Raw genomic sequence first — 23,910 nt, 5'->3', positions numbered from 1 at the left:
ATTCATTAGCACCTCCATATTTTTCAGGTTTAAATAATCAAACTACCTTCTAAATCTTCCTCATAGCAATAAGTATACCATCACATTGAGCCATTTGTTCACTTCTCAATACTAGAATTGCCATTGATTCACTTCTCCTCACCAGACACACCTAATCCATTAAAAATTATGCATGACTTCACCTCTCATATCTTTCTGCAATCTAATCATTGTTAAACAAAAACAGTAATGTTATGTTTTTTTCACCAGAACCATGACACTAATATTCTGTAAAATTTTACTCTATTCTGTCTTAGTATGCCACTTCACTGTTAAAATCTATCAGTAATGCAGTTTTATTCTTGGCATAAATCATCAAAATAATAAGGTTTGTAATACAGCACTTGGACAACTTTGAAAATATGTTTAGAATCACTTGATCTTGATTGCAACCAGCCATGCCCTCCTTCAAAATAAGTCTCAATAATCTCCACTGTAGAGTTTTATCTTTTGTCTGAGGACCCCATTCCCATTCTTTGAATGACCAAGTTACTTAAGAAATGCATCCTTAAATACATCACATACTTAAAGTCTTTTTCCTGAGGCCACATTGCAAAATAGTCCATCTTATAACTTCCTATGGTGTTATCTTGTCTCATTTGGGTTTTAGTGTTTTTTTTTTTTCATTTGAAATTTAACAATTTGAAATTTCTGATTACTTATTCATATATATGGGCATATTTACTTCCAACCTTGAAAATATGGTAATTCATACATTCCATGTCCTGCTTAATCTTCATAAAAACTATAGAAGCAAGAGTTTTCTGGGGTTTGTTTCTTTGTTTTGTTTATTTTAGTGAGGTTATTTGCCCAGAAAACTGAAGCTCATGGAAGTTAACTTTTCTAATAAAAATTATCATCTTGTAAAAAAAAACTGGCTGGGAGTTCAATAATGCTATTAGTATTTGACCCAGTAATTAAAAATCTCCTGTATGCAAAGAAATAATTTATATTACTTGGTAGAACGACAAAACTCAAACAGCTTATCAAAAGGTCTTCCACTTAAAAGGTTTTTAGTAAGATTCATTAATCTTTGTCTTAAATAATGCTACAGTGGATCACTGCTTGTATACCAGCATTGTAACTTAAGTTATTTCAGTGAATTTAAATATATAGTAGAAATTTAATAATACTAGTTATTAAAGGATTTTCTGCTTCTAATGAGATAATAATTTTTTTTTATTTCAGTTTGTTTATATGGTAGATCACATTGACTGATTTCCTTATGTTGAACCATCCCTGCATTTCTGGAATAAAGCCTACCTGGCCATGTTGGATGATTATTTTGATATGTTCTTGGATTTGGTTTGGGAACATTTTATCAAGTTTTTGTATATTTATGAGGGAAATAAACTGGTCTTCAATTCTTTCTTTTTTGATTCTTTATGTAATTTGGGTATCAGTGTTACTATGGCTTCATAAAATGAATTGGGCAATATTTATTCTGTTTCTATTTTTGGAATTATTTGAGGAGTTCGGCATTAGCTCTTCTTTGAAAGTCTGCTAGAATTCTGTGCTAAAGCTTTCTGGCCCTAGGCTTTTGCTGTTGTTAGGAGATTTTAATGACTGTTTCTATTTCACTAGGGATTATAGGTCTATTTAAATTCTTTATCTGAACTTGAGAACTTCATTTAATTTTGATAAGTGGTACCTATTGAGAAATTAAGCACTTCTTTTAGATTTTCTAGTTTGGTAGAGTACAAGTTCTTAAAGTATGTCCTTGTGTTTCTCTGGATTTCCTCAGTGTCTGTTTTTTTTTTTTGTCATATTTTCCTTTCCAATCTTTTTAATGTGAATATTCTTTCTCTACCTTTTAGTCAGTTTGGATAAGGGTTTATCTGTCTTGTTGATTTTTTCAAAGAATCAACTCTTTGTTTCATTAATTCTTTGCATTGTTCTTTGTTTCTATTTTATTGATTTGAGGCCTACATTTGATTATCTCCTGCCATCTACTCCTCTTGCACATGCTTACTTCTTTTGTTCTAGAGCTTTCAGGTGTGCTGTGAAGTAGCTAATTTGGGATCTCTCCAATTTCTTTATGAAGGCTGTCAGTGCTATAAACTTTCCTCTTAGCACTGCTTTCACTATGTCCCATAATTTTGGGGCTTAAATTCTAGGATGTTTTTAATTTCTTTCTTATTTCTTCCTTGATCCAATAGTAATTCAGTAGAGAGTTGTTCAGTTTCCATGAGTTTTTAGGCACTCTGTTGTGTCTGCAGTTGTAATCCATAGTGGTCTAATAGGATGCAAAGGTTATTTCAATTTTCCTGTATCTGTTGAGGCTTACTTTGCAGCTCAATATGGTCAATTTTGGAGAAAGTTCTGTAAGTTGCTGAGAAGTATATTCTTTTGTGTTTGGGTGAAGTGTTCCATAGGTATCCATAGGTCCATTTGGTTCATAATGTCTGTTGGCTCCAGTATTTCTCTGTTTAGTTTTTGTTTGGATGACCTGTTCATTAGGAAAAGTGGGATACTGAAGTCTCTCACTATCAATGTTTGAGGGTCAATATGTGATTTAAGCTTTAGTAATGTTTCTTTTATAAACATGGTGTCCTTAGGTTCAGAGAATGGATGTTAAGAATTGAAATGTCTTCCATATCCCAGCCCACACCTCTGAAGGAAACCTCCTTTTCCAACTGCCCCAAAAGACTGCCCCAAACTCTGCCCACACTCACCCAGCATAACTCCAGTTACCCCTCATCACCTCATCATCATATGACAGCCCATACCTTTGGCAGAAGCATTCCACCCCGTCACAGGCCAGGTCAGCAGCCTTAAGACCAGAGGCAAGACCAGCATCCTGAAATGTAGAGGCCAGGCCAACTCCCTGAAAAACAGGCAGAAGTCTCCTACCCCACTAGAAACCAGGCCAGCATCCTAAATGCCAGAAGAGCCCAAACAAGATCAGAGGATAGGCACATAGCCAGAACTTCAGCCTCAAACTTTGCCAGCAACCCCTGACTGAACAAGTAGCCATCAAGGCCATCAGAAGTCCAAACCCCAATAAAGAAGAAAACCCTTTACTCAACCACTGCAGCCTGAAGACTAGAGAGGAAACAGAAACTAAGGAAGAAAACAAACATCCAATAAAGACAAATACAGAAATAGGCACCAGAGCCATAATCACTCTAAGTCTAGATATCTAAACATATCTAAACAAGTAGCCATCAAGGCCATCAGAAGTCCAAACCCCAATAAAGAAGAAAACCTTTTACTCAGCCACTGCAGCCTGAAGACTAGAGAGGAAACAGAAACTAAGGAAGAAAACAAACATCCAATAAAGACAAATACAGAAATAGGCACCAGAGCCATAATCACTCTAAGTCTAGATATCTAAACATATCTAAACAAGTAGCCATCAAGGCCATCAGAAGTCCAAACCCCAATAAAGAAGAAAACCTTTTACTCAGCCACTGCAGCCTGAAGACTAGAGAGGAAACAGAAACTAAGGAAGAAAACAATGATCCAACAAAGACAAATACAGAAATAGGCACCCAGAGCCATAATCACTCTAAGTCTAGATATCTAAACATAAGGGTAAGAACATAATCAACAATGGCCAGGGTAATATGTCACCACCAGAGCCCAGCCATCCCACTACAGCAAGCCCTAAATATTTCAAAACACTGAAGCATAAGAAAATAACTTTAAATCCATCTTTATGGTGATAATAGAGGTCCTTAAGAAAGAAATATATAAATTCTTAAAGAAATCAAGGAAAACGCAATCATGAAATTAGAGGAAATCAATAACTCTCTTAAAGAATGTAAAAAAAAATAAACAAGAAAAACCAAACAGTTGACAGAAATGAGAAAACAAACAAAAAAACTGTTCATGACCTGAAAATGGAAATATAAGCAGCAAAGAAAACACAAACTGAGAGAAATCTGGAAATGCAAAAACTAGGTAAGGGAACATGAACTACAGATGCAAGCATCACCAACAGAATACAAGAAACGGAGAGAGAATTTCTGCTGTTGAAGACACAATGAAAGAAATAGATACACTGGCCAAACAAAATGTTCTATCAATAAAATTCCTGACATAAAACACCCAGGAAATTTGGGACACTATGAAAAGACCAAAGCTAAGAATAATAGGAATAGAAGGAAAAGTATACCAGTTCAAAGGCCCCAAAAATATTTTTTTAGCATTTTTTTTTAATTTTTATTTTGCAATACAATTCAGTTCTACATATCAGCCACGGATTTCCTTGTTCTCCCCCCTCCCGTCCCCCTCACCTTCCCCCCAGCTCCCCCCCCATTCCCATCTCCTCCAGGGCAAAGCCTTCCCCACAGACTGAGATCAACCTGGTAGACTCAGTCTAGGTAGGTCCAGTCCCCTCCTCCCAGGCCGAGCCAAACAATCCTGCATAGGCCCTAGGTTTCAAACAGCCAACTCATGCAATGAGCACAGGACCCGTTCCCACTGCCTGGATGCCTCCCAAACAGATCAAGCCAATCAACTGTCTCACCCATTCAGAGGGCCTGATCCAGTGGGGACCCCTCAGCCATTGGTTCATAGTTCATGTGTTTCCATTCATTTGGCTATTTGTCCCTGTGCTTTATCCCACCTTGGTCTCAACAATTCTAGCTCATATAAACCCTCCTCATTGTCGCTAATTGGACTCCCAGAGATCCACCCAGGGCCTAGTCATGGATCTCTACATCCAGATCCCTCAGTAATTGGATGAGGTTTCTAGCACGACAATTAGGGTGTTTGGCCATCCCATCACCAGAGTAGGTCAGTTCGGGCTGTCTCTTGACCATTGCCAGCAGTCTGTTGTGTGGGTATCTTTGTGGATTTCTGTGGGCCTCTCTAGCACTTTGCTTCTTCCTATTCTCAAGTGGTCTTCATTTACCATGGTCTCCTATTCCTTGTTCTCCCTCTCTGTTGTTGATCCAGCTGGGATCTCCCGCTCCCCCAAGCTCTCTTTCCCTCGAACATCGCCTTTCATTATCCCCACTCATGTCCAGGCTGTTCATGTAGATCTCATTCCATTTCTCTGTCATTGGGCGATCCCTGTGTCTTTCTTGGGGTGCTTTTTTCCAGGTAGCCTCCCTGGTGATGTGAGTAGCAGTCCAGTCATCCTTGTTCCACATCTAGTATCCTGCTATGAGTGAGTACATACCATGTTTGTCTTTCTGAGTCTGGGTTACCTCACTCAGGATGATTTTTTCTAGATCCATCCATTTGTCTGCAAACCTCATGATGTCATTGGTTTTCTCCGCTGAGTAGTATTCCATTGTGTATATGTACCACATTTTGTTTATCCATTCTTCAGTTGAAGGGCATCTAGGTTGTTTCCATGTTCTGGCTATTACAAAAAATGCTGATATGAACATAGCTGAAAAAGTGCTCTTATGGTGTGGTTGAGAATTCCTTGGTTATATGCCTAAGAGTGGTATAGCTGGATCTTGGGGGAGATGGATTCCCAATTTTCTAAGAAAGCGCCATATTGATTTCCAAAGTGGTTGTACAAGCTTGCATTCCCACCAGCAGTGGAGGATAGTTCCCCTAGCTCCACATCCTCTCCAGCATAAGGTGTCTTCAGTGTTATTGATCTTAGCCACTCTAACAGGCATAAGGTGGTATCTCAGAGTTGTTTTGATTTGCATTTCCCTGATGATTAGGGATGATGAGCAATTCCTTAAATGTCTTTCGGCCATTTGAGTTTCCTCTGTTGAGAATTCTCTGTTTAGTTCTATAGCCCATTTCTTAATTGGACTGTTGGGCATTTTGATGTCTAATTTCTTGAGTTCCTTATATGTTCTGGATATCAGTCCTCTGTCAGATGTGGGGTTGGTGAAGATCTTTTCCCATTCTGTAGGCTGTTGTTTTTGTCTTGTTGATCATGTCCTTTCCTGTACGAAAGCCTCTCAGTTTCAAGAGGTCCCATTTATTAATTGTTGCTTTCATTGTCTGTGCTACTGGTGTTCTATTTAGGAAGTGGTCTCCTATGTCAATGCATTCAAGACTACTTCCTACTTTCTCTTCTAGCAGGTTCAGAGTAGCTGGATTTATGTTGAGGTCCTTGATCCACTTGGACTTAAGTTTTGTGCACGGTGATAGATATGGATCTATTTGCAACCTTCTACATGTTGATATCCAGTTTTGCCAGCACCATTTGTTGAAGATGCTTTCTTTTTTCCATTGTGCACTTTTGGCTTCTTTGTCAAAAATTATATGTTCATAGGTGTGCGGATTAATGTCAGGGTCTTCAATTCGATTCCATTGGTCCACATGTCAGTTTTTATGCCAGTACCAAGCTGTTTTTATTACTGTAGCTCTATAGTAGAGCTTGAAGTCAGGGATCGTGATGCCTCCAGAGGTTGTGTTATTGTACAGGATTCCTTTGGCTATCCTGGGTTTTTTGGTTTTCCATATGAAGTTGAGTATTATTCTTTCCAGGTCTGTGAAGAATTGTGTTGGTATTTTGATGGGGATTGCATTGAATCTGTAGATTGCTTTTGGTAAGATTGCCATTTTTACTATGTTAGTCCTGCCTATCCATGAGCATGGGAGATCTTTCCATTTTCTGACATCTTCTTCAATTTATTTTTTCAGGGACTTAAAGTTCTTGTGATATAGGTCCTTCATTGATAGCTCAGCTGGTAGAGCGTAGGACTGTAGGAGCAGTTGCCAAAAATATTTTTAACAAAATCAAAGGAGGAAATTTCCCTTACCTAAAAAAAGACATGCCTATAAAGGTACAAGAAGCTTACAGAAAATCAAACTGCATCAAAAAAGAAAGATCCCTTGCCACATAATAATCAAAACAGGCCGGGCGGTGGTGGCGCACGCCTTTAATCCCAGCACTCGGGAGGCAGAGCCAGGTGGATCTTTGTGAGTTCGAGGCCAGCCTGGTCTATAGAGCGAGATCCAGGAAAGGCGCAAAGCTACACAGAGAAACCCTGTCTCGAAAAACCAAAAAAAAAAAAAAAATAATCAAAACAGTCGATACACAGAACAAAGAAAGAATGTTAAAAGATACAAGAGAGGGTGTGGAGCAAGGGGATCACTCCTCTACTCTTGGTGGGAGTGCAAACTTATACAGCCACTTTGGAAATCAATAGTGGCAGTTTTTCAGAAAATTGGGAATTTACCTCAAGACCCAGCAATACCACTCCTGAGCATATACCAAAAGGAAGCTCCACCATACCACTAGGACACTTGGAAACTTGCACAACTATGCTCATAGAAGTTTTATTCATAATAGCCAGAAACTGGAAACAACCTAGATGTCCCTCAACCAAAGAATGGATAAAAAAAATGTGGTACATTTACATAATGGACTAATACTCAGCTTTTAGAAGCAAAAACATGAGGAATTTTGCTGGCAAATGGATAGAACTAGAAAAGATCATCCTAAGTGAGGTAACGCAGATCCAGAAAGACAAACATGGTATGTACTTACTTACAAGTGGATATAAGTTGCAAAATAAAGGATAAACAGGCTACTATCCACAGCCCCATCCAAGCTAGGTAACAAGGGAGGGCTTAAGTGGGGATACTTGGGTCTCCCTTATAAAGAGAAAATAGAAGAGATTTTCTGGGTAGACTTGAGGCATAGGGGATGGGAACATGAGCAATCAGGTGGGGTGATGGAGTGGGAGAGTACTGAAAGAGATGACTGGAAAAGGGGGTGCTTGAGGGTCATGTGGAAACCTGATGCAAGGGAAACTCCCAGGAATCCACAAGGATGACCCCAGCTAATAATCCTAGTAATAGTCAGAATTGATCATGTCCTGTGGGCAGGCAATACTTCCAGTGAAGGGAATGGAACACCAACCCAGCCACACAACCTTTGACCTACAGTCTATCCTGTCAATGGGAGGTGCTCAGATTAGTGCCTATTCCAACTGTCATCAAAGAAGGTCCATCCAGTAACTGATGGAAACAGACTCAGAGACCAACGGCCCAACACTAGGCCAAGCTTGGAAAATCCCACTGGAGAGATGGAGGAAGGATTGTAGGAACCAGTGAGTCAAGGACATCACAAGAAAACTCATAGAATTGACTAACTGGGAGTTCATAGGGGCTCAGAGACTGAACCAACAACCAGGGGACCTACATGGGACTGATCTAGTCCTCTGCATATATGCGACTTCTTGTGGGATTCTTAACAGTGGAAGAAGGGGCTGCTTCTGATTCGTTTGCTGGCTTTTGGAACCCTATTCCTCATACTGGGTTGCCTTGTTTAGCCTTAATACATGGGGAGGTGTTTAGTCTTATGCAATTTGATATGCCATGCTTGGTTGATATCCATGGGAGGCCTGCTCCTTTTTGAATGGAAATGGAGGAGGAGTGGATGTGAGACAGATGGAATGTGGAGTGGATTGGGAGGAGAGGAGGGAGGGGAAATTACATTCAGGATGTAAAATAAATATCAATAAAAATATGAGAAAATTGAAAGATCTTTTTGGATTTTTCTTAAATTAAAGTGAAATGCCCTTCTCCATCTCTTTTGATAAATTTTTGTTAGATGTCTATTTTGTTAGATATAAGAATAGCTATACAAGCTAACTTCTTAGGCCTATTTGCTTGGAATTTTTTTTCAATGCTTTACTCTGAGGTAATGTCTATCTTTGATGTCAAGGTGTCTTTCTTGTGTGCAGAATAAGGATGGATCCTGGTTTTGCACCCATTCTGTTAGTCTGTCTTTTTATTAGAGAATTGAATCCATTTATGCTGAGAAATATCAAAGACCAATTGTTGTTAGTTCTTATTATTTTGGTGGTGGTGGTGGTGATGGTGTGTGTGTGTATGTGGTTCCCTTCTTTTGATTTTGCTGGTGTGAGATTATTTATTTCCTGTATTTTCATGGGTGTAGTTAACCTCCTTGAGTTGGAGTTTTCTTTCCAGCGTCTTCTGTAGGACAGAATTTATATAGAGAAATTGTTTTAATTTGACTTTATCATGAAATATCTTGTTTTCTCCGTATATGGTGATTGAACATTTTGTTGGGTATAGGAATCTGAGCTGGCATCTCTAGTCTCTTAGATTCTATGACACATTTTCTCCAGGACTTTCTGGCTTTTAGAGTCTCCACTAAGAAGTTGGGAGTAATTCTAATAGATCTACCTTTATATGTTACTTGCCTTTTTTCCTTTACAGCTTTTAATATTCTTTATTCTGTATGTTTAATGTACAATCATAATGTGATGAGGGGGCTTTTTTTTCTGATCTAGTGTATTTGGTGTTCTATAAGTTTCTTGTACCTTTATAGGCATGTTCTTCTTTGAGTTGGAAACTTTTTCTTCTATGATTTTGTTGAATGTAATTTCTGGACCTTTGAGCAGGCATTCATCTCTTTTTTCTGTTCCTATTATTCTTAGGATTAGACTTTTCACAGTGCCCCAGATTTCCTGGAAGTTGTATGACTGATTTTTTTAGATTTAATATTTTCTTTGACCAATGTATCTATTTCTTCTATTGTATCTTCCATGCTGGAGATTCTCTCTTCCATATCTTGTATTCTGTTGGTGATGCTTGTGTCTGCAGTTTCTGTTTGCTTATATTGTTTCCATTTCCATTTTCAGGTCTTGAGCATTTTTATTCATTTCCTTTAACTGTTGATTGTTCTTTTCTTGACTTTCTTGGCTCTTTAAATGTGGTTTATTCATTTCTTATAATTTTTTGTTTGTCTTTTGTTTGATTTCTTTGGGGGCTTTATTTAGTTTTTCATTAAGGAGCTCTATCATCTTCATAAAGCTGGTTTTAAGGTCTTTTTATTGTGCCTTATCTGTGGTGAACTATTCAGAGTTTGCTGTAGTAAGAAAGCTGGGCTATGGTGTCTTTGATTGTGTGTAGCTGAATTTCTAAACTATTTTATTAAATAAGAAACATAGAGCCAAATACAGGGATGAAAGCCATAGAGATCAGGGAAATAGTGAGAGTCACCAGCTAACCTTAGCTCACCACGTTGCCATAGCTTCCCAAGACAGAGAGCTACTTCCTGTCTACCCAGGCATTTATTGCCTTGCTGTTCTGCCCTCTCATTGGCTCTTAGCCCAGCTGCCTCCCTTCCTTGTCACTGTCTGTCTGTATAGGCCTCCAAGTATCTATGGTTGGTACTGGGATTAAAGACATGTGTCACCATACTTGGTTATTCCCTAGTGTGTCCTTGAACACACAGAGACTCTGCTTGCCATGTGATTGGTTTAAGGGCATGTGCTACTACTTCCTGACTTTTGTTTATGACTGGCTATGTCCTCTGATCTCCAGGAAAACTTTATTTATTAACATACAAATAAAATATCACCACATTTCAGCACAAATAAAATATCACAATTGTGCTCTTATGTAGGTGTCTAAACATCTTCATTTGGGCTGATTATAGGTCTATACACTGATTTGTGAGCTTTTGTCTTTGTTGGATGGTTGTTTTATTCTTTGGTTCCTGTTTTCTCTCTGGTCTTCTGGCCTGTGTGGCCTCTGCTGCAGTAAGGGTTCTCTGCCTGATTTGGAGGCTGTACTTTTGGAATCTGTTGTGGTCTCTAGTCCAGCAAAGAGTCCTTGTTCACATCGGAGGGTGGGACAAGGCAGAGGAAAAAGGGAGGGCCTGGTGTGGCCTTCAGTTGAGCTGGGGATCTCTGTCTGAATTGAGTTCTGGGACACTGTGATAGGGAAGGAGGAGGGAATTAGAGATAGTGTTGGGGATGGGCACCCAGATAGTGGAGGATGTGTACCTGTTCTTGTGGCTGGCTTGTGGCTGGTGTGATCTGAACCTGAGCAGGGGAGGATTGCCTGAGTTGGAGGATGGGACATGGCACCTAGGAGAGTAGTGAGGAAAAGGTGGTAGCAGATTGGGTCTTTGAGAGCTGAACTGAGGGAGTGGAAGAGTTCTGAAGGCAGGAGGTCTACCTGTTCTTCTGGCTGGCATGGCCAGCACCTGAGAAGAAAATGTCCCTATAATACTTCTGGAATATCATCCTTAGAGATTTTTTCTTTAATGAATATAAAGTGTCTTTCCCTATCTCTTCTGATTAATTTTAGGTGGAAGTCAATTTTGCTACATATTAGAATAGCTATACCAGCTTGCTTCATGGGGCCATTGCTTAGAAAATCTTTTGCAACCTTTCACTCTGAGGTAGTGCCTATCTTTGATGTTGAGGTATGATTCTTGAATGTCAGCCATGCCAGTTAATTACCCATGGCCCATGTAGAGTTTTGCTTCAGATGGACTCAGGTGTTTGAAGATAGCAACAAGGTATGAAGCAAAAGCATGGAAAAGTCATTGAAGTGACTATACTTTTCTCACCTGTCAAAACCACAGCAAAAGATTTAAATGTTGCTGATAATCTTTGTCACTTTATATAGTAAAAAGCAAAATTTTCCATTTTTCCTTTTCTTTTTGTTTAAATAATACCTGGGAAGCCTTCTCCTTTCTGAACAGAAAGGGCTGTGTGGATTGAGGGCTAGAGGGGAGGTTAGGGAGGAAATAAGAGGAGAGGAAAGGAGATGTAAAATAAATTAATAACCCTCCCCCAACACACACACTTGAAATTCTTCTAATGAATAAATCAGAAATGATACCTGGCTATACTGGTGGAAGTAGAGAGTTTAGGAAATAAGAATAACATTTCAAGGTAGACTCATTATTTGGACTTCTAATTGTCAATTTAAGATTTCTGGAAGGCACTGAAAGATTTGAAAATGAAGGAAAGTGGTAGCAACAAAATGTGGAGAACTTATGCTAGTAATGACAGTACCAATAAAGACTATGATATTGACACCATAAATTGACCCAAGAATACTTTAGACATTGTTCATTTAGAGATACATTTTAAGGAAATCATGGAATCCAAAGATACTCATCATAGATGAAACATAAAAAGGATGATTGCTTAGAATTTTTGAGGAAATGATTGTTGCCTGAAGCTAGGGATAAAGAAGGTAAGGAGGGGTTGAACAATGAGCACTAAGGCATAGTTACAAAGGAGCTTTGGTGTGATATGGTGCTTCAGGGTAATTAAAGGCAATGATCAGATTCTGTGCATTGAAGCTGGAATGCATCTTTTGCATGTTTTCATCCATATAGATCAATGTTAGAGTGATGTAAATATAATGCCATTGTTTAGATATACCCAAACATATCATATGCTATCACATTGATATGGACATTTAAATGATTACAAATCAGTTGAAATAAACTTAAAGCAAGTAACTAAATGTTGCTGAGGTCCCATACTTAGAGACACATTTCAAGTACTTGCTGTGACTAATGTGATGCAGCTACTGTCCCACTGTATAGATATCTTGCTTTTGATATTGAGACATTCTACCCCCTAAAATGGGTTAGCTGAGAAACATCACATTCATCTTTTTTCTTATTTATTTATTTATTTATTTAATCTTTTTGTGTTTATATCCCAAAGTTGCCCCTCCCTCCCCTCTTTCCAGGTCCTCCCTTACTCTCTTCTCCATCCCATCAACTCCTCCTTCAATGTTTCTCTTCAGATATAGGCAGGCCTCCCGTGGATATCAGCTAACTATGATATAGCAAGTTTCAATGAGAGTAGGCACTCCTTCTTCTATTAAGGCTGGATGAGGAAATCCAATAAGAGGAATGGGTCCCCATATTAGGGAATACAGTCAGACACAGGCCCTGTTCTTACACAAAGATGAAGTTACACACTGTAACATATATACAGAGGGCCTAAGTCAGTACCATGTGGGTTCCCTGGTTGTTGGTTCAGTCTCTGTGGGACCCTATGAGCCCAGATTGGTTGATTCTGTGGGTTTTCTTGTGGTGTCCTTAACCCCACTCACTCCTACAATCTTTGCTCCCCCTCTTCTGAAGAATTTGCCAAGATCCATCTAATGTTTGGCAGTGGGTCTGTGCATCTGTTTCTGTAAATTGCTTAGTAAAGCCTACTGATGACATTTGGGCTATGTATCAATCTATGAGTATAGAAGAATATCATTAGGAGTCATTTCGTTGATTTTTTTTTTTTTTTGCCATTCATGTTTGGTTCTATCCTAGGTCTCTGTGGTATCCCATGTCTGGGTCCTGGCCCTCAGGGAAGAGCTTACTCTCAGGGTATGGGTCTTCTGCTATGCCAGTCATTAGTTCGTCACTCCCATAATTTCTGTCTCATTTACTCCAGCCCATCTTTTATATAGGGAAAAATTATAGGCTGAAGGATTTGTGGCTGGGTTGGTGTCCCAGTCTCACCTATGGAAGTCTAGCCTGGTTACAGGAGATGGCCTGTTCAGTCTCCATATCCCCTAATGATAGGAGTCTTATCTAGGGTCACCTTCTGATTCCTTGGAATTTTCCCAGACTCCAGGTCTCTCTCTCCCAGTACGCTCTCACTCCATCCTCCCCCAACCTGATCTGTCCTGTTCCCATCCACATTCCCCCTTTCAACCTGCTCCCCCTTCCACTTGAAATGTCCATTCAGTTTCCCCTTCACAATGACATTCATTCATCGCCCCCTTGATCACTCTTTGTTACTTAGCTTTCCTGGGTTTGTGTGCGTTTTTTTTGTTGTTGTTGTTTTTTTTTTTTTATTTTATTTTTTTTTATTTTAGAGCTAATATTCACTTATGAGTGAGTACATACTATGTTTGTCTTTCTGAGTCTAGGTTATCTCATTCAGGATGGTATTTTCTAGTTTCATCTGTTTGCCAGCAAATTTCCTGATGTCATTGTTTTTAACAGCTGAGCAATACTCCATTGTGTAAATGTACCATATATTCTTTATCCATTCCTTGATTGAGGGATATCTAGGTTGTTTTCAGTTTCTGGCTATTAAAAGTAAAGCTGCTATGAACATAATTATCCAAGTGTCCAAGTGTCCTTGTGGTATGATTGAACATCCTTTGGATATATGCCTAGGAGTGGTATAGCTGGATCTTGAGGTAGATAGGTTCCCAATTTTCTGAGAAATGATCATATTGATTTCCAAAGTGGCTGTACAAGTTTGCACTCCCATTAGCAGTGGAGGAGCAATCCCCTTACACCATATCCTTGTCAGGATGAGCTGTCACCTGTGGTTTTTTTTAGCCATTCTGATAGGTAGAAGATGGAATCTCAGTTCAGGTTTGATTTGCTTTTTTCTGATGACTAAAGATATTGAACATTTCTTTTTTTATTATTAAGAAATTTTCTATTCATTTTACATACCAACCACAGATGCCTTTCTCCTCCCTGCTGTGGATATCTGTATGCTGTGAATATGTTGCTATTATTGATTGATAAATAAAATGCTGATTGGTCAGTAGACAGGCAGGAGGTATAGGTGGGAAAAAGAGAGAAGAGAATTCTGGGAAGTGGAAGGCTGAGTCAGGAGACACTGCCAGACACTGCCACCATGAGAAGTAAGATATAAAGTATCAGAAAGCCACAAGAGAGAAAAAAGTAATATATGCAGTTATATAAAGAAATAGTTTTTAAAAATAAAGTATTTAAAGAAAAATAATAGTCTTTTTAATATTTTAATATAAAAAATAATCCACAATGATGGATATCACACAGAGAATCTGGATTATGTTGTCTTTGGGATTTTTAACTGCAAAAAGACATTTGATTGTAAAGACTGCTCAGTAAAACAAATATGTATATTTTAAAGGTACCTTGACTTCAAAATTTGGATCTAAGGATATGTTGCTTTGGAAAGGAGGCTCTGCTTTTGTTTCCACAGAAAGCAAGAGGCTATGGATTTGTTCCAGATTAAGATACATCAGGTTTAACCAGCCAAGACTACCTGAAAGGTCTCCGATGACACCATGGCCCAGATGATCCAACATCCAGAATGATTTCAAGGTAACTGGCTCAGACAATACAGCCCCATGGACTACCCCATAATTCTAAAGTTTTCTTTATGTTCCCATAAGAATACAGAGGCCTCATCCAGCAGGGAGTATTATGAGAAGCTATGCCCAAATCAACCAATTATACCAAGATGGTTTTGGAGATGGAATTGGCTCACTCCTTCTCTAAACCCAAACATATTTGTAAAAAAAAAAAAAAAAAAAAAAAAAGGCTGAGAGATTTTTCTGTCCCATATCAAAAGAGCCCTCTGGTGTGAGACAGAAAAAAAACCCAGTATTTTTAAAGCAGGTTGATTATAATTACAATCTCTTTCTAAAAAAGAAAAGGAGATAGTGTAGATATGGTAGGATGAAAGGGTAGATTAATGAACCTACTTTAAGAGAACAACTTGTTTAGAAATGTTTTACATTGTTATGGATTTTAGTTTATTGATACAAGTTTAAACGTAATTTTGTTATACTGTATATATATTTCTACTCTCGTTGGAGGTATTATGTTTATGTAACTCATTTAAATTATAATGGATAATTAAGAAATACAGATTAATAATTAGTCTTCCATGATAGGCAAAATTATAGTCATGTTAAGTTTTCTAGGTACACATAGATATAATTCAGTTAGGTAGCTAATCTTCAAACACTTCAAAGACCTAGAGAATATGGTATTTAAAATGTTTTTTAAAATTTAGACTTTCTGGACAGTGAGACATGTCTGCTCCTGGCAGCACCAATTTACTTCAGAGAGGAGGATGGGCATTGAAGACACTCCATATGTGGTTTATCTTCACCTTGGCAAAAATAGCCATTTGGGCAAGAAACTATTCTTGCCTGGACTGCTTGATTGACTGGACATGCAGGAGCTATAAGAAGGTGACCACTGAGCTTTGCTTGGCAAAATGGTCCTTCAGGTTCCTGCTTCGCAGAAGAAACTGCCAGACATTCTACAGGACACAGAGAGAAGTGACTGAGAGATTCTAGGCCTGTGGCCTGAAGACAGATGCCCCACCTTTACAGAAGAACTTTGAATGACTGTCCAGGCTGCCAGCTGTCTACTCTCGCAAGACTCCTGAAAGTTGCTTGCATCCTTATCCTGTTTCTCAGGTAATATTATATCCTTGTGAGGTATTTGATGTAGTTGAAGACTAGATAGTTATGATTTCCTTAGTTATGATAAAAGATAAGTTAGATATGAAACCTTAGACTCACAAATATAGTATAGATAGGATATCTTCTTTAATTTTGCCAAATACAAATAGACTAGATATTATAAATAGAGTAGATATTGTAACTGTAATTATTGCTTGATAATTGTTTTGTTATATGTAATTTTACTATGTTAAAGTTAAAACCTTCCTTTTTGAAAAAAAAGAAAAGGGGAAGTGCTGTGGATAACTGTATGCTGTGAATGTGTTCTATGATTGATTGATAAATAAAATGCTGATTGGCCAGTAGCCAGGCAGGAAGTATAGGCAGGAAAAAGAGAGAAGAGAATTCTGGAAAGTGGAAAGTTGAGTCAGGAGATGCTGCCAGTTGCTGCTGCCATGAGAAGTAAGATGTGAAATACTGGTAAACCACAAAACATGTAGCAACTTATAGAGTGGCTGTGGACCTGGATGGGACTGGAGATAACTCCAGGTACACCTCTCCCCTCCCAGGCCCCAGCTTTCACCCCAATCCACCTCTCATTCCCTCCTCCTCCAAGACAGGGTCTCCCAAGGGAAGTCAGCAGAGCCTGGTATATTCAATTGAGGCAGGTCCAAGCTCCTCCTCCCTGCATCAAGGTTGCTGTATAAGGTGTCTCACCATAGGCACAGGGCTCGAAAAAGCCCACTCATGTACCAGGGACGGACTAGCAGTGTAGCTCCCTAAACAGTACAAGTTAAACAACTGTCTTGCTTATCCAGAAGGCCTAGTCCAGAACCATGGGCTATTGGTCCACAGTTCATGTGTTTCAACTAGTTTGTCTGGCTGTCTCTGTACATTTTCCCATCATGATCTTGATGTCCCTTGCACAAAGAATTCCTCCACTTTCTCATCGATTGGATTCCTGGAGCTCAGCCTGGCCCATGAGTGTGGATCTCTGCATCTGCTTCCATCAGTTACTGGATGATGGCTCTATGATGATAGTTAGGTTATTCACTAATCTGATGACTGGAGTATGCCAGTTCAGGCACCCTCTTGACTATTGCTAGTAGTCTAAGGTGGGATCATCTTTGTGGATTCCTGGGAACTTTCCTAGCACCAGGTTTCTCCCTATCCCCATGATGTTTTCATTTATCATGATGTCTCTTTCCTTGTTCTCCCACACTGTCCCTGTTCCACCTCGAACCTCCTATTCCCTTATGTGCTCATTCCCTATCCCTTGTCCTCCATTACCTACCTTCACTCCCAGTTTGCTCATGTGGAGCTCATCTCTTTCTCCTTCACTGGGCAATCTATGCATCCTTCTTAGGGTCCTCCTTGTTAGCTAGCTTCTCTGGAGCTGTGGGTTGTAGACTAGATATCCTTTGCTTTACATCTAGTATCAACTTATGAATAGGTACATATCATGTTTGTCCTTCTGAGTCTGGGTTACCTCACTCAGGATGATATTTTCTAGTTCCATCCATTTGCCTGCAAATTTCATGATATCATTGTTTTACTGCTGAGTAGTACTCTACTGAGTATATGTGCCACATTTTTTTCTTCGGTGAGGGCCATCTAGGTTGTTTCCAGGTTTTGGCTATTACAAATAATGCTGCTATGAACATAGTTGAGCACGTCTTTGTGGTATAATTGAACATTCCTTGGGTATATGCCAAAGAGTGGTATTGCTGAGTCTTGAGGAAGATTGATTCCCAATTTTCTGAGAAACCGCCTTACTGATTTCCAGAGTGACTATACAAGTTTGCATTTTCCACAAACAGTGGAGGAGTGTTCCCCTTGCTCTGCATCCTCTCCAACATAAGCTGTTATCAATGTTTTGGTCTTAGCCATTCTGACAGGTGTAAGATGGTATCTCAGATTTGTTTTGCATTTCCCTGATGACTAAGGATGTTGAGCAATTCCTTAAATGTCTTTCAGCCATTTGAGATTCTTCTGTTGAGAATTCTCTGTTTAGCTCTGTAGGTCATTTTTAAAATTGGATTGTTCGGTGTTTTGTTGTCTAGTTCTTGATTCTTTATATATTTTAGAGATCAGCCCTCTGTCAGTTGTGAGGTTGGTGAAGATATTTTCCCATTCTGTAGGCTGTTGTTTTGTCTTCTTTACCATGTCCTTTGCCTTACAGAAGCTTCTCAGTTTCAGGAGGTCCTATTTATTAATTTTTATTAACTTTTGCTCTCAGTTTCTGTGTTACTACTGGTGTTATATTTAGGAAGTTGTCTCCTGTGCCAGTGCATTCACTACTATTTTCTACTTTCTCTTCTATCAACTTCAGTGTTGAGGTCTTTGATCTAATTGGAATTGAGTTTTGTGCATGGTGATAGACATGGATCTTTTTGTAATCTTCTGCATGTTGACATCCAGTTATGCCAGCACCATTTGTTGAAGATGCTTTCTTTTTTCCATGGTACAGTTTTGGCTTCTTTGTCAAAAATCAGGTGTTCACAGGTATGCAGATTAATGTCAGGGTCTTCAATTCAATTCCATTGGTCCACATGTCTGTTTTTGTGCCAGTACCAAGCTGTTTTTATTGCTATAGCTCTATAGTAGAGCTTGAGGTCAGGCATTATGATGCCTCTAGAGGTTGCTTTACTCTACAGGATTATTTTAGCTATTCTGGGTTTTTTGTTTTTCCATAAGAAGTTTAGTATTGTTCTTACCAGGTCTGTGTTGGTATTTTGATGGGGATTGCATTGAATCTGTATATTGCTTTTGGAAAGATTGCCATTTTTACTATGTTAAACCTACCTATCCATTAGCATTGCAGATCTTTCCATTTTTTGATATCTTCTTCAATTTCTTTTTTCAGAGACTTAAAGTTCTTATCTTACTGGTCTTCCACTTGCTTAGTTAAAATTATCCCAAGGTATTTTATATTATTTGTAGCTATTGTAAAGGGTGATGTTTTTCTGATATCTTTCTCAGCCCATTTATCATTTGTATATAGGAGGGCTACTGATTTTTTTTTAGTTAATCTTGTATCCTGTCACATTACTCAAGGATTTTTATCAGCTGTAGGAGTTCCCTGGTAGAATTATGGGAGTAACTTACTTATACTAACATATTATCTGCAAATAGTGAAAGTTGGACTTCTTTTTTTCCAATTTGTATCCCCTTGATCTCCTTTTGCTGTCTTATTGCTGTAGCTAGAACTGTAAGTACTATATTGAATAAATATGGGGAGAGTGAACATTCTTGTCTTATTCCTGATTTTAGTGGAATCACTTTGAGTTTCTCTTCATTTAGTTTGATGTTAGCTGTCATTTTGTTGTAAATTGCCTTTATTATGTTTAGGTATGTTCCTTGTATTCCTGACCTCTCTGGTACCTTTATCATGAAGGGGTGTTGGATTTTGTCAAAGGCTTTTTCAGCATCTAATGAGATGATCATGTGTTTTTTTTTTCTTTCAGTTTGTTTATATGGTGTATTACATTGACAGATATTAAACCATCCTTACATCCCTAGGATGAAGCCTACTTGGTCATGGTGGATAATTTTTTTGATGACTTCTTGGAATCAGTTTGCCAATATTTTATTGAGTATTTTTGCATCAATATTCATGAGGGAGATTGGTCTGTAATTTTCTTTCTTTGTTGTGTCTTTGTGTGGTTTTGTTATCAGGGCAACAGTAGCCTCATAAAAAGAGTTTGGTAATGTTCCTTTTGTTTCTATTGTGTGAAACAATTTGAGGAGTGTTGGTATTAGCTCTTCTTTGAAAATCTGATGGAATTCTGCACTAAAACCATCTGGTCCTGGGCTTTTTTTTTTTTTGGTTGAGGGATTTTAATTGCTATTCCTATTTTTTTTTTTTTTTTTTTTTTTTGGTTTTTCGAGACAGGGTTTCTCTGTGTAGCTTTGCGCCTTTCCTGGAACTCACTTGGTAGTCCAGGCTGGCCTCGAACTCACAGAGATCCGCCTGGCTCTGCCTCCCGAGTGCTGGGATTAAAGGCGTGCGCCACCACCGCCCGGCTACTATTCCTATTTTTTAAGGGGTTATTGGTCTATTTAACTAGTTTATCTGGTCTTGATTTAAGTTTGGTATGTGGTATCTATCCAGAAAATTGTCAGTTTCTTTCAGGTTTTCCAATTTTGTGGAGTAGAGGTTTTTGAAGTATGACCTGATGATTCTCTGGACTTCCTCATTGTCTGTTGATATGTTTTTCATTTCATTTCTTATTTTGTTAATTTGGAGGCTCTCTCTCTTTGCCTTTTGGTTAATATGGATAAAGGCTTGTCTATCTTGTTTATTTTCTCAAAGAACCAGCTCTTTGTTTCATTGATTCTTTGTATTCTCTTTGTTTCTATTTTATTGATTTCAACCCTCAATTTGATTATTTCTTGTCGTCTATTCCTTATGGGTGACTTTGCTTCTTTTTGTTCTAAACTTTTCAGGTGTGCTGTTAGGTTGCTTGTGTGAGATTTCTCCATCTTCTTTATGTGGGCATTTAGTACTATGAATTTTCCTCTTAGCACTGCTTTCATAGTGTCCCATAAGTTTGTGTATGTTGTACTTTCATGTTCATTCAATTTTAGGAAATCTGTAATTTCTTTCTTTCTTCATTCCTTGACCCATTGGTGATTCAGTTGGACATTATTCAGTTTCCATGAGATTGTAGGCTTTCTGTAATTTTTGTTGTTGTTGAAATCTGACTTTTTGCCATGGTGGTTCTCCAAAACGCAAGAAGTTGTTCCCATTTTTGTGTATCTGTTGAGATTTGCTTTGTGACTGAGCATGTGGTCAGTTTTAGAGAAGGTTCCATGGGGTGCTCAGAAGAAGGTATATAATTTGTGTTAGAGAGGAATGGTCTGTAGATATCTATTAAGTCCATTTGAGTCATAATGTCTGTTAGTTCCCTTATTTCTCTGTTAAGTTTCTGTCTGGCAGACCTGTCCATTTGTGAGTGTGGGGTATTGAAACCTCCCACTACTAGTGTGTGTGGTTTGATGTGCAATTTAAACTTTAGTAATATTTCTTTTACATATGTGGGTATCCTTGTATTTGGGTCATAAATGTTCAGAATTGAGACTTCATCTTGGTTGATTTTCCCTGTGATAAATATGTAATGTCCTTTCTGATGTTTTGGTTTTAGTTTGAAGTCTATTTTATTAGATATTAGGATAGCTACACCAGCTTACTTCTTAAGTCTATTTGATTGGAAAGTCGTTTCCCAGCCTTTTATTCTGAGGTAGTGTCTGTCTTTGAAGTTGAGGTATGTTTCTTGTATGCAGCAAAAGGATGGATCCTGTTTTTGTATCCATTCTATTAGCCTTTGTCTTTTTATAGTCAAATTGAGACCATTGATATTAATGGATATTAATAACCAGTGATTGTTAATTTCTGTTATTTTTTGTTGGTAGTGTTGTATGTTTCCCTTCTTTGGTATTTCTTGGTGTGGAATTATCTATTTCCTGTGTTTTCTTGGGTATATCTAACTTCCTTAGGTTGGATTTTTCCTTCTAGTCCTTTCTGTAGGACTGGATTTGTGGATAGGTATTGTTTAAATTTGGTTTTACCATGGAATATTTGGTTTACTCTGTCTATGGTGATTGAGAATTTTGCTGGGTATAACAGTCTGGGTTGGCCTCCATGGTCTCTTACTGTCTATACAATGTCTCTCCAGGACCTTCTGTCTTTCAGAGTATCCATTGAGAAGTCAGGTGTTTTTCTGGTGGGTCTGCCTATATAAGTTATTTGGCCTTTTTCCTTTGTAGCTCTTAGTAGTTTTTCTTTATTCTGTATCTTTAGTGGTTTGATTTTTATGTGACAAGGGGTCTTTTTCTTTGGATCCAGTCTATTTGGTGTTCTGAAAGCTCCTTGTGTCTTCATAGGCATTTCATTCTTTATGTTGGGAAAGTTTTCTTCCATGATTTTGTTGAATATATTTTCTGTGCCCTTGAGTTGGTATTCTTTTCCTTCTTCTATCCCTATTATTCTTTAGTTTGGTCTTTTCATGATATCCCAAGTTTCCTGGACATTTTGTGTTATGAGTTTGTTGGCTTTAGTGTTTTCTTTGACTGAAGAATCTATTTTCTCTATTGTATCTTCCATCTCTTGTATCTTTTGATTATGCTTGAATCTGTAGTTTCTATTCATTTACTCAGATTTTCCATTTCCAGCATTCCCTCTGTTTGTGTCTTCTTTATTGACTCTCAGTTTTCAAGTTTTAAACTGTTTCCTTCACCTGTTTGATTGCTTTTCCTGGTTTTCTTTAAGGGATTTATTGATTTCTTCCAATTTTTTTGTTTGTCTTTTCCTCAATTTCTTTAAGGGAAGTTTTCATTTCCTCTTTAAAGGCCTCTATCACCTTCTTGAAGTCATTTTTAAGGTCGATTTCTTCTGCTTTGAGATGTTCAGGTCTTCCTGATATAGAACCATTAGGTTATGATTGTGCCATATTCATATTTATGTTGTTAACTGTATTTTTCACTGGCATCTACCCATCTCTTCCTCCACTTGGTGCAAGTGGTGTTTGTGTCTGAGAGTGCCTCTCTTTTTTTTTTTTTTTTTTTTTTGGTTTTTCGAGACAGGGTTTCTCTGTGTAGCTTTGCGCCTTTCCTGGAACTCACTCTGTAGCCCAGGCTGGCCTCAAACTCACAGAGATCTGCCTGGCTCTGCCTCCCGAGTGCTGGGATTAAAGGCGTGCGCCACCACTGCCCGGCGAGAGTGCCTCTCTTGGTCCCATGAGAGTTCTGAGTGTAATCGGGGCTCTTGGTCCACTTGATGCTGATGAACTCTGTGTCTCAGGGAGCAGCTATTCCCAATTGGTCCAGTCTGGGATTATGGCTCTGGTAGTCACTGTTGCCACAGGGGATGGTTGGCTTGGCAAGGGGGCAGGGAAAGAAGCTGTTGTCCATTCCCTGGGGCTCCAATGGCTGGGGGTAGTGGCATGAAATGTGCCCCTGTGGCCTAGGGCCTAGAGACCTGGTCTTCCCACACCAGAGATGGGACCTTACCTGTTCCCAATTGGTGCAGGGTGGGCTTATGGCTCCAGTGGACACTGGTGTTTGGGGGATGGTTGGCTTGGTGAAGGAGCAGGGGCAAGAGGCAGCTGCCCAGTCCCTGGGGCTCCAATGCATGTATGATCATTTCTTTAAGTGATTCTCAACCATTAGAGATTACTCTGCTAAGAATTCTATTTAGATCTGGACCCCATTTTTTAATTGGCTTATTTCATTTATTTGATGTCTAATTTCTTGAATTCTTTATACATTTTGTGTATTAGCACTCTGTTGTGGGGTTGTTGAAGATCTTTTCCCATTCCATAGGTTGCTGTTTTGTACTTTTGATGGTGTCCTTAGCCTTATAGAAGCTTTTCATTTTCATGAAGTCTGTATTTATTAATTGTTGATCTTAGTTTCTGTGCTATTGGTGTTCTATTCAGGAAATTGTCTCATGTGACAATGCATTGAAGGTTATTCCCCACTTTCTCTTTGACCAGGTTCAGTGTATCAGGTGTTATGTTGAAGTTTTTGATCCACTTGGACTTGAGTTTTGTGAAGAGTGAAAAATATGGATCTATTTGCATTATTTTACATGCAGACATCCAGTAAGAGAAGCACCATTTGTTGAAGATGCTTTCCTTTGTCTTTTGTATGATTTTGGCTCTTGTGCCCATATGTGTGTAAATTTATTTCTGGGTCTTCCATTCAATTCCCTTGATCAGCTCATTTGTTTTTATTCCAATAGTATGTGGTTTTTATTATTATTTTTCTGTAGTACAGCTTGAGATCAGGGTTTGTGATACCTTTAGAAGTTCTTTAATTGTACAAGATTGTTTTATCTATCCTACGTTTTTGTTTTTCCACATGAAGTTGAGTATTGTTCTTTCAAAGTCTGTAAAAAATTCTTATGGTATTTTATTGGGGATAGTACTGAATCTCTAGATTGTTTTTGATAAAATGGCTATTTTTACCATGTTAATCCTACTGATTGATGAGCATGGGAGG

The 23,910-nt window shown here is 38.5% G+C and overlaps 1 long non-coding RNA gene across 1 annotated transcript in view; it reads left to right on the top strand.

Annotated features, from left to right (window-relative positions):
* The window catches only part of LOC128097851 (uncharacterized), an 81,021-nt gene extending 63,236 nt beyond the window's left edge, over positions 1 to 17,785 (top strand). Inside the window, exons 3-4 of the long non-coding RNA XR_008214009.1 lie at positions 14,619 to 14,812; positions 15,510 to 17,785. This is a non-coding gene — a long non-coding RNA (uncharacterized LOC128097851). The remainder of the gene's footprint in view (positions 1 to 14,618; positions 14,813 to 15,509) is intronic.
* The last annotated feature ends 6,125 nt before the right edge of the window (positions 17,786 to 23,910 follow it).

The sequence above is a fragment of the Peromyscus californicus genome, unplaced genomic scaffold, assembly GCF_007827085.1.
Source record: "Peromyscus californicus insignis strain IS unplaced genomic scaffold, ASM782708v3 Scaffold_5__1_contigs__length_169319896, whole genome shotgun sequence".
Classification (NCBI taxonomy): Eukaryota; Metazoa; Chordata; class Mammalia; order Rodentia; family Cricetidae; genus Peromyscus; species Peromyscus californicus.
Note: the sequence above shows the minus strand (reverse complement) of the source record. Positions and strands in the feature narration are given on the sequence as shown.